Consider the following 11,636-nt stretch of genomic DNA (forward strand, 5'->3'; position numbering starts at 1 on the left):
CGAGCTGCGGGCCAAATGCAAAGAAAAGAGGCCCTCCTGCTAGACTGGTCATGGAGCTCAGGTTGCTGCATCGAGCTGGGCTCCGAGGCTGGATGAAGCTTTGACGGGGAGACAGAGGAATGGCAGGAAATGTTTAAGGAAGAGATCTAACTGGAGCAGAGAGGAGAGGAGGAAGGAGATGGTGTTTTAAAGAGAAGTTCAGGCCTAATCTGTGAGCTCACATGCTCCACTGCATTTGCTCTGCCCACTGGAACGTTGGCGAGGGATGTGGAATTACTACAGTGACATGGGGGGGACAGGGCTGAAAGACGAGAACGAGCGGGTCAGCTGTGAGGCCACCAGGGTGGCCCAGGCCGTGAGCGTGGGGCATGGAAGGCAGATGCATTCGGTGTGGGGGAATAGCGGAGAAGTCAGAGGGGAGAGAGCTCGCAGGTTCCCAAGACAGCAAGTGATGGAGGGTGCCAGCTGGGAATTGGGACTATGTCACCCCAGGGGCTCAGGCTGGGGAGGGGAGCTGCAGGCAGAAGGAAGCCTCCACCTTCTGTGCCCTAAAAGGAAAAGGATCAAGGAGTGAAGATCCCAAAACTTTTGGGGAGCAGCAGTGGGGGGTGAGCGGATCTTGCTACGGTGATCTTGGTCTCATGAGCACGGGGTCCGGGCCATCTGCTGAGAGCATGGCAGGGAAGGGGGAGGGTTCATAGACCGTGGGGAAACTTCCACAACTCCTGGAAAGGAGTCAAGCCATGAGGGGGCCAAGGACAGCAGCCGTGAACTTATGGGCCCAGTGAGCCAGGTTACCTGGCTCTTTCTAGCATTCGAGGATGCCAGACAGCCCAGAGTAAAAGCGATTGATTTACTCCTTGAACACATCTTGAAGGATGACTGTGGGCCGGGCGCTATTCTAGGCACTGAGGGGGCCTGGAGAGTCAGAGATAATGTTCCCTGTCCTCACGAAGCTCATCGCAGACCCAAGACAGCGAAACAGGTGGCTGCCATGCGGCATAACGGGGCTTGGTCCTGCACATCAAATACACCTTTGGAGAGTTTTAGAATGACAGACTCCTGCCAACTGTTCACCACCACCACCGAAATATCCCTTAGGACAGGGCACAAGCAAGCGTGTTTTTTAAAGGCCAATGTGCAGCTAGAATCAAGGATCCCCGTGGTGTAGCATCAGGAGTCCAACTGCCTCGATTCCCATTCCCGCCACTTACTAAACGTGTGTGTGTGTGTGTGTGACCACTCTCCCCTTTGTTTCCTCATCTGTAAAATGGGATAATAATGACATCTTCTTCATAGGGCTATAGTGACGATTGCACATGATTGTGAGTAAAGCCTAGAGAAACAGCCTAACACGGAACAAGTGCTTAGAACGCATTGGCTGTCAGCTAGATGGCAATGCTGGGGTTCTGGTGGGGGTGACACGGTGCTGTGGGAACCCAGGTGGGGAATGTGCCCTGGATTTAAGGGTCAGGAAGGCCTTTCCTGGGAAGGTGACTTCTGGGCTGAGACCGCAGAGAGTACAGGGTTAGCCAAGCCAGAGTGGATGAGGGCGAGACGGGGAAGGGGGTCACATTTCAGGCAGAGGGAACAGCGTGTACAAAGTTCCCAGGCAGCAGAGCCAAAAGCACAGAAGGGACAGGAAGTGGTTTGGTGAGACCGGAGTGCAGGGAGAGGCCAGACTGCAGAGGGAGCGGGAGGAGGACAGGGACCTAGCAGCATGTGAATTTTATCCCAAGGCCACAGGGAGCCCCTGCAAGGTTTGAGGAGAATGATCACATCTGTGTTCTAGAAGCATCTCTCTTGCTGCAGTGTGGATGTGGAGTTGGAGGGGAGAAGCCTAGAGACTGAGACAAGCTCAGGGGAGGTTGACATGATCCCAGTGAGGAAGACTTGTGGCCTGGACCACGAAGAGCCACAGAAGACAGTGGAGAGACAGAAATGGTCAAACTGAGACGTCCCTGGACAGCCAACTGGAGGGGGGCCAAGGGAGATAAGCTTGTCAAGGACGATGCCCAGTCCTGGGTTTGAATGACCTCCTGGGTGGGTGGTGGCACCATCATGGTCAGAAAGGGAACATGGAAGAAGAGCATGTTTGAGGGTGGGGGGTCTCCTGAGGGGCTCAGTAGGTTGAGTGACTGGCTTTTGATTTCTGCTCAGGTCATGCATGATCTCAGGGTCATGAGATCAAGCCCCACGTCGGGTTCTACGCTCAGCCCAGAGTCTGCCTGAGATTCTCTCTCCCTTCTCTCTCTGCTCTGCCCCCTACTTGCTCTCTTTCTTTCTCTCTCTCTCAAATAAATAAATAAATCTTAAAAAAAAAAAAAAGAACAAGTTTGGTGAGAAAACAATGAATTCATTTTCAATGTGTTAAGCTTTCAGTGCTCATGAAATGTCCCAGTGGAGCTGTGTGTCCAGTGGGCAGTTTGGACATCAGGGTTTAAAGCTCAGGAAATATGACTGGTTGCAGTTACGTCTTGGAGCAATTAGAGCCAAGGCTGGGATGATGTTCGGCAAAGAATCAAGGAGACGTGGGAAGTGTTCCACGTGCTTAAGGAGCAGTCGTAAAACGGACTGAACATGGTGTAGAGTGGAGAGGGAGGTGAACGAGACCAGAGAGAGTTCCTGGCAAGTGGCAGCAGCAGTGAAAGTCTGTAGTCAGAGAGGGAGTCCTCTGAGTCCAGAATTTTTGAATTGAGACAGTTCTGAGTGACCTTAAGGTCCAAGGCACAGCCACCTGTATGACCAAGAAAAGGCAGGAGGACAGGGAGTGGCTGAACTGCGAATGGCAATAAGACTGCTCAGGACACACAGAGCGGAAGAGTGACCTAGATGCGGTCCTCACTGGGGGTATGACTTGGTGGCCCGAGAGGATGACAACGAGGACAAAGACTGTGTGATAATCATGGACGGTCCGGAGGCTCTGGACAGTGGTGGCACGATGCTTGGAGGGCGCACTGGTGGGAGAGTCACCCTCCTCCCCTCCCAGACACTTAGAAAGACATGGGCAAAGATATGAATGCCTTTGGACCCATCCCCTCCATGCAGCTCCTGCAGGAGCACTGGCCAGGGAAGGCTGACTTCGGGAGGCATAGCCCCAGAGCATGTGACAGCAGACATTCATACAGTAACTCATCCACTTATGTGGGCAGAGAGAGATGGCTTCTCTCCTGAACTCTGGGTTCCTGACTTGCTCCAGGAATGAAAGCCTTCGATTTTCATCTGTTAAATGGGATGGTAATTCCTGTCCTCACTGGATGCTATGAATATAAATTTTCCCCAAGTGCCCTGGGTCCGCATTAGAAGGGTCTACCTAAACACGAGTGCACTCACTCACCACTGGATTTTCTTGGCCACCTATTGACCTAAGTGGATTATAATAAATTCCTCTGCCTGTCTTTGTTGAGAGATTAAAAGAGAGAGAAGCCCACAGGACCTTGGTTCTAGAATTCTCTGCTCTATAACACCTCTCTGAAGAAAAGTGTCTAAGGGTGTACCCAGGGCTGACAGCTGGCAAGAGCTATCTCTAGAATTGTTTGGTTTCAAAAATCCCTTTCCCTGAACCATCTAGACTAAAACGTTTAGCACAGAAGAGTGAAAACGAAGATGAGTAATACTTTGGGACCATGTGGAGACAGGGGTGGAGTCCACATTCATGCAACCATTCACTTATTCATTTATTCCATAAAAATTTACAGAGCATTTTTCATGGGCTCTCTACAAACCTTCCAACCACCAACCCAGGATTTGGGACGCCCCTGTTTGACTCCAGAACCAGCTGTCTCTGACTTGGATCTCCCTCAGAATCAGGCTGTTTGCCTGGCACCCTCACACCTGCTCACATTTTGCTCTCATTCTCCATGGTCCAGGAAGTAAGGTGGCTGCCACGTAAAACAAATTGTTTTCCAGTGTGTGTGTGTATGTGTGTATCTGTGTCTGTGAGAGAGAGAGAGAGAAAGAGAGAGAGACCAATGGAAGGAAACAGAATAGAGACCCCAAAGACCACTGCTCCAGTGCCCAGGATGGGATGTCCTGGAGTGAGGTGTACAGCAAGCCTGTCCAGGTAAAATTTCCCATCTCCCTAAGGAGTATGTAAGTGTCTCAAGCCTAAGGATCTGAACACACTTGTCTTGGGAAGGGCTGTTTACACAGTAGGGGTTTATTGAATGGCAAGTGAATAAATGATTTACTCAGTGAATTTGAGAAATAGATCATTCACTTTAGGCTCCTGCTGATGTAGCCAGAGGCCGAAGAGACTTCCCTGTTCTTGCATAATATGGTGGCCGGTAGTTCCTCGCCTGGACCGGAAGTGGAAGGAACGGAAGGAGAAGGGCAACAAAAAGGCTGTCCCTGAAGAGTCAATCTGTATAAATGAATCCTAAGCTTTGACTCATCTAAATGGGCTGTCACTTGCCATGGTCTGTAAAACCAAGCAGAGAAGGAACCTAAACAGACATAACCCTTGGGTCCGGCGTGTCTTCTCTTCCTGCTCAAGAGCTCACAGGTGCCCGGGACCACCAGAGCTTTCTGAGCCTTTCCTGCTGCCAGTCTCCATGGCCAGCGTGGGAAACCAGCACTCCCTGGGACTCACCTGAGCACAGCCAACATGTCTGTTCACCTTTAGGAAGAGCATTTTATGACCAAATCCACCCAACGATAGAATGGGATGCCTCCCCAAACAGGGAGGGTGGGCCCCGGGTTTGCCAGCAAAGGCCGTGCCACGGCCCGCCTGGGGCCCTGTAGAAGGGATTCCCACCCTGGGTCAGTTACACCAGCTCGAAGCTTCTTTCATCCTCTGCTTCGGGGGGCATGGGGCTCCGGAAAGAATGTGGTGAGTCATAGGCTGACCCCACAAGAAAGAACAATGGTTTGAGAAACAATTGATTTGGTGTTTGGGGCCACCCTAACTAACAGATCCAACATGTGCAAGCTACTCCAATTCAGGGCCCTGTGGTCGGCTACAAAACAAAGTTCCAGTGACAGTGTGTAGTACTGGCCTCAATCAGGCAGAGACTGCTGGTGCTCTCGTTCTGCTTGTCTCCGCCCTCACCCTCCCGGGCGCTTTATGCGTTGATTGAAATGTGCAGTTGGTACGTGATGTGTGTGAAAGGCGCTTGCATAAAAGTGATTTTATGGCTCTGGCTTGGGTTTGTAAGCCAGGCAAACAGAAAAATCTCAGGAATAAAAGGGGCAATAAAATAATCACATAACTCTTTGAACTCACACTAAACACCACCTTTATTTCAAGGCTCTCAACATGTTTTGCAAACAAGTTTAGAACTGTCATTGTATCCCCCTTTTATCAGGGAAACTGAGTCACGGTGCTGTGAGGATTGGTTGGAGAGCACGCAGGGTTCGTTTCAAGGGGGAACTCTGGGAGACGCCTCTGAGCTGGGCCCATGGGACCTGACTGCATCTTTGTTCTGAGCTTGAATGTTTCGATGCTTATCCACAAGTGTAAATTTTACCCACACGGCCTGACATAGCTGAACTCCAGCGGGTGGCTCATTGACGCTGGAGTTAACAGTAGTAGTTTCAGGCTTCCTGTACATCAGACCCCAGCTCCCCCACAACTCGCCACAGTCCTGTGAGGTGGGTATCGCTATCCTCATGTGTGAATGGAATGATGAGGCATGAGGATGTTCGTTCACTTGCAAAGGACCCCACCACTGGAGGGGGCAGAGCTGGGGTCTAAGCCCAGAGTCCACCACTTTCAGCCCCAGGGACACTGACTTTCAAGAAAGAGGACCCAGGCCAACATTTTTGTTCAGAGCCAGAAATGGTAATGCATTCCTCCAGTCTTGGAGGAATATTTCAGAATACAGAGAAGTCCCGCACAGACTTGGATAGGTTTCCCTTAGAGTCCAAGGAAACAGTTTGGGAGACAAACAGCTAATGAGCAAAACCACGAGGTGAGCCAGACAAGCATTTCTAAAATTATACATAAGGAACTCCAAAAAGTCATGAAAGATTGTTAAAATGATGGGAAAAGTTCTAAAGTATTCATTGTTCTTGTTTCTTTGTTTGATTTGGTGCTTTTTTACTATTTAAAATTTGAAAATCGTCCCATCGAATGTATTTTAATTGTTCCACAGGGGTACAGCGTAGCAGTGACAAAATTAGATGCCACTGGCCCAAGCACCACCCACTCTGGAGTGCGTGGTCCTCAGTCGCTTCTTCTGGGCACACCTACAGCCCCTCGTGTCTCTCAAGAGGACTCTAGCTAGCTGTTCACCAAACCCACTTCCCTCTCCTCCTTGGCACTCTAGCCTCCATTTCCCAGCCTCCCTTGAGGTTGGGTAAAACCATGTGACCGATTCTGGCCAATGGACTCTGACTTCCAACCAATGCTCTTGAAGTGTTCCTGGGCAATTCTCCACCGTCTTTCACTACTGTCAATCTCTTGGGTATGAACACCGTACATCGAGGCCACACATCGAGGATGGCAGAGCCTCCATCAGCCTGGAACCTTAAGGAATGGGTGGAACAGAACCCCTTCCCCCATGTCCTGCTGCTGATCAAACGGCTGATGTGGTGTTTAGAGCCGTCCTAACGAATAGATCCAACATATGCAAACTAATCCAACCCATGGGGTAGTAGCTGGTTATTTGGAGGACTTAAATAACTAAACACGGAACAGTTTCAATGGCAGTTATAATATGTTATAAAATGTCATAAAATGTTAAAGTAGCTAGCATAACCTTAAACAAATAGAGCAATTTAGAGATAAGAATCCACCCTCTCCAGGCTAAAAATGAAAGGTTCTATAACAGCTCCCTGCGACACAGCAGACAGAAACCTGGGGCATAGACAGAGCGCATTATCTTCCTTCTTTGTTAAGTTAGTGTCCTGTGATAACAGCCAGGTTCTTCAGTTCCCCTCCTGTAGACCATAGGCTGAAGATGACAAATTGATTTGTCTTGAAGGCACCTCCTCGTGATCGCTAGTCACTACCTGCGTTGAGAAGGACTCCAGGCCCAGGAAGCATTCTCTGCCGAGCACGTGGAAAGGGGAGTGGCCACATAGGCTCTTGTGCCAGCCAATGTCTGCCCGATACCTGCCCATGGACAGAGTCCTTCAGAACCATTTGGGATGCATGGTAGCAGCTCAGTCTCCAAGCCCCATCCCTCACCCTCCGAAGATTTGCTGAATTAAAATCTCTGGGTGTGGACCGTGGAAATCTATATTTTTATCATCTTTGCATGGAATTGTGAGAAAGAGTTAGCTTTGGAAGCCACCCCATAGCCCCGTAGGATGCAGGCACCTACCCGATGCACGGTAGCATAGTAGTAAAGAGTCCCGGGCGAGCCACCCCATCTCTGTGCCTTAGTTGTCTTACGTGTAAATTAGGGATCACAACTGCACCTTCCTCATAAGGATAGTAGGAAGACCAAATGAGATTCTCCATAAAAAGCACTCAACAAATATTATCTTTTATTCTCTTATCTTCTTCTATGAGTCCATAAGAGGTCTTTTGCCCACTGCCACTGGCACAGATGAAAACACTGTTTCCTAAGATTTCCAGATGCCCCGGACAGCATCCTCACATCCCCAAGTAGCAGGAAAGGCAAAAGCAGGCAGGTTCCGGGGCAGATGTGTTCTTCACTCCCCACACACTGCTGCAGGCAGCCCTTCCTCAACTCCACACGAAAGCTCCTTCAGGACCCTGGATGGGGAGCAACCTGCTGAGGGGAGCCTAGGGGGAGACGGGAGATGGGTGCACAATGATGCCGGTCTCATCACGACCGTTATGGTTAGAGTGTCAGGAGCTGTAGTGCTGGTGAGGACGCTGGTCACGCTGATGGCAGTGAGAGTGGTCACAATGCACCAACCAACATCGCTCACCTGGGTTCAATGCTGCTGGAGAAGAATGAACTAGATCATCTTCAAACATCAGCTCCTAACCATTCGAGCTTTTCCATATCATGGCATGTTTACTGTCTCTGCTATACCCCTAGTCTCATCGGAGTCTTCGAACCCATCTCTCAACAATGGGAGGGAGAAAGGAAAAGAGGAACCTCTCTCATTCTGCAACTTGGTCCCAGCCAGAAACAAACAAAACTCTTGACTCTGGTGTACTTCAGGAAGGAATTTGCTGGAAGGAAAACTGCTAACTCACAAACAATCCCGAGGTTTCCAGAAATGAGCGGGAAGCCAAGTGCACCCGGGACAACAGTTTTAACCACAGCCAGGGTCACAGACAGCAGCAATCTGATGGTAAAGCCGCCTCCTGGGGCCCCTGGCCACCCTGCTAGCCCCGCGGTGCCACCACCGACAGGCATGGGATGCAGGGATCTCTGCCCGCCACTGGGCAAAGCCCACTCTCCATATCACTCGAGTCCCAGGCAGCGCTGCCAGCTGGCCGAGCTTGGCCTGTGCCCGCACCCTAGTGCCAGGGATCTAGGAGAGCACGTAGCCAGCCTTCTCCGTCAACCCTGGTGGATGGTAGAGCCTAAAGATAAGTGGGTTTAAACGCAGGGCAGCCCCAAACCAGGAAATGTTTACTACACCCCATGAATCCTGGCTATTTTCAGCTTTTCAGGAAAAGCAGAAAACCAACGTCTTACTGCTGTGTCTGCTGACCTTCTGCGGGCCCTTATAAGCAGGCATGGAGAATCGGTGAGACCAGGCTGCTGGGGATGAAAGGACATACGTGGCTGTTGGACACGTGTTTTGATGGTCTTTTCAAAGTGGTGCCTTTGCTCCTGGACAGTGATATCTCAGGGGCAGGGGGACCTCGGCCAATCCTAGACAATGGGTTAGCAGAAGGCCATGGCACAGTGGAACCCTGAGAGGTCAGGAGCCTGGACATAGCCGAGTCCAGCACGTTCTGTGGAACCCCTCACCAGACCGGGAGCCAGGATGTCTGAGCTCGGGCCCTGCCCTGTCTTTGCTCCTGGCAAAGCTTTGAGCAGATCTTTCAACTTCTGTGACTCAGTTTACTTGACTGCCAAATGGAGATAATCACGTGGAGCTCAAAGGACTTTTGTAATACTCTAATGAGTATTTATAAAGCACTTTATAGGGGTTTATAGTTACTTGAGCTGGGAAAGGAATTACAAATTATTCAGGAGTAAACAGTATTTAGAATCTGGATTTTCAACAGTCAACAGGTTTTCCTGGATGTTTACAAGACCATCGTAACAGGACCCCCCGAGGGTCCATCAGTGCAAACTGGTTTTGTTCCAAGCACTCGCCTCCCCGAGGAGCACATCACAGGCTTCGAGAGGGCCATTCATCTACGTAGCGTGCATTTCGCGACAGACAAGCTGACCAAACAACTGGTTTCAGAATGAAAGCCAGACGCTCGAGCTTTGTTTTTTTCTGTTTTGTAATATTTTGTTTTAGGGATTGGAGAGGAGGAGGTAATGGAGAATTCTCCCCAAGTACATCCAAAGTGCTACCGCTTCCGAGGGAATTTGTACTGCGTGTGATATAACTAGATAATTGTTCACAAAGAAATACAAATTTCAGTCCCAACAGAGTTTGGAATAGAAAAGGTAGAGGACTCATGTGTAGGGAGAAAAAGAACAAAGTACGGTGAGTCCCTGGGCCAAGCCATGTGCTTCTGTCTGCCCTCTGTCTCCCTTGTTTGCACAGCTATGTGAGTGTAGACACTGCCGTCTTCATTTTACGGATGGAAACTAAAGCTAAGGGGGGGTGAGCCGGCTCACAGCAAAGGCTCACACACCGCCAGCCCACGGCGGAGTTGATGTTCACGTGCACGCTCGTCCTCTCTCTTCTGTTTCGTAACTGTGGTCACTACACACCGTCATCACCCACGCCCCGTCACTGCATATGCAAGCGCTGTGCAAACAGCCCAGGCTTTGCTGCGCTCCCCTGCCCCACAATCAATGCCTTCGGCCTTGACCAAGCCCCAGAGGCGGCAAGTGGAGAAGAGGGGAGAAACAGAGCGCTTGGGCAGAAGCTGGCATTCCCTGGCTTTTCCGGGGTTGGCCGGAGGAGAAGGGGGTGGGAAAAGAGAGATCCCCAGGACTTTACATATTGGGAGAAAAGCCAAACTCTGTTCTTGTTTTGCCCTCTGTTTCAAAGACCAGCCTGATTCAGTGGAACCATGTGCAAGCGGTTTCTCTGATTATCACGAGTCAGGGTTTCCTACCCCAGACCCACCTGTAGAAGAAGGAATAGATGGGAAAATGGGACCTATCTTCTCAGGAGAGAGCGTCCCTGTCCAGAAAGCATTTTCCTAGCTATGATTCCAGTTAAGCCTGAAAGAGCAAGAAGTCTCCAAAAAGAGAGAGGGGACATTGACCCCAGAGGGAGGCAAGTCCAGAACATTCCAACAAACCACTCAGCCTGGCCCTCGAGACCCACCATGATCTGACAATGAATTTCCATTCCCATCAGAGGATTTTCTATTCAGATTCACTCAACAAACCTTTACTGGGAATCCCTACCCTACTCTAAGTACACGGTCTATAAAAAGATGTGAAGGATGGTCCCTGGCCTCGAGGAGGTGATAATCTAGAAGGGAGACAGAAAAACGATACCCATTCCAGCAAATTGTTTTAAAGGTGAGATGCTTGAAAGGTGAGATGAATTGTTTTAAGGCGGCACAGTCAGTTAAGCTTCCAACTCTTGATTTCGGCTCAGGTCATAATCTCAGGGTGGTGAGATTGAGCCCCGCATCAGGCTCCTCGCTGAGTGCAGAGTCTGCTTAAGTCTCTCTCTCCCTCTGCCCCTCCCCCCAGCACACATGCTCTCTCTCTAAAATAAATAAATAAATCTTAAAAAGTAAAAGCAAAAGAGGTGAGATGAATAAAGTACCCTGGAAGGACATTCCATTCTGACCAGCTGAACCAGCCTCTTCACAGCTCAAAAAAACCTTGTGAGTTCTCAGCTCCAGGCCGTGGGTCTTGCCACCCTCTCTACCTGGGGTGTCTTCCAGGCTCCCGCTCCTTTTGGTTTAAGTCTTCAAAGACATACATACACACACACACGCTGGCTTATCACAGCACTGCCTCCTCCAACAAGCCCTTCTCCAAGACCCACACTCTCTCCTTTGAACTCTTATGGCTCTTAGCTAGTATCTCCTGTATGACACCTCTTATTTTCCACCCAGTTATCTTGTCTTAAGGCCCACAGAGCACTGTACCCCCCATTAAGGGCAGGGACTATATCTTACACAGTGTAGAAACTCAATAAATATTTGTCGTATTTAATTAGATCCTATTGAAAATCCTAACAAACAGAATAATGAGGAAACATAATTGTATTTGCTGGCATTAAAAGATTCCTATCACAGAGTATTGTTAACTTTAAAGCAGGGGCCCAGCTAGAATGTGTACTACAAGGCCACGTGGGTAAATACAGGTGGGTATTGTTTCAATCAGGCCAGAATCAGACTCCGTCCCCGGTGGTTCCTATAAAGGAGCTTTAGCGAAGGGACCAATTCAAGAGCTGTGGACAGCTAAGGGAACAAGCAAGATGGTGACAACGAGACCAGCAATGGTGAGAAGCCATCATGACCCCGTGAGCAGGAAGGATGAGGAGGGGATCGCGTGTCCCGGCCTGGTTGGGACAGAAGCCACGCAGGAGGGGCTGGAGGTAAACATTGAAGTCAGGAAGGACAGTTGCCCACTGGACAGTCATGGGGAAGGAGCAGTGCACTGACT

The 11,636-nt window shown here is 49.9% G+C and overlaps 1 protein-coding gene across 2 annotated transcripts in view; it reads right to left on the reverse strand.

Annotated features, from left to right (window-relative positions):
- Positions 1–11,636, reverse strand: part of LOC123783036 (uncharacterized) — a 244,411-nt gene that overhangs the window by 8,532 nt on the left and 224,243 nt on the right. The window lies entirely within an intron of this gene.

The sequence above is a fragment of the Ursus americanus genome, chromosome 6, assembly GCF_024610735.1.
Source record: "Ursus americanus isolate L20-20 chromosome 6, mUrsAme1.1.p, whole genome shotgun sequence".
NCBI classification, from domain to species: domain Eukaryota; kingdom Metazoa; phylum Chordata; class Mammalia; order Carnivora; family Ursidae; genus Ursus; species Ursus americanus.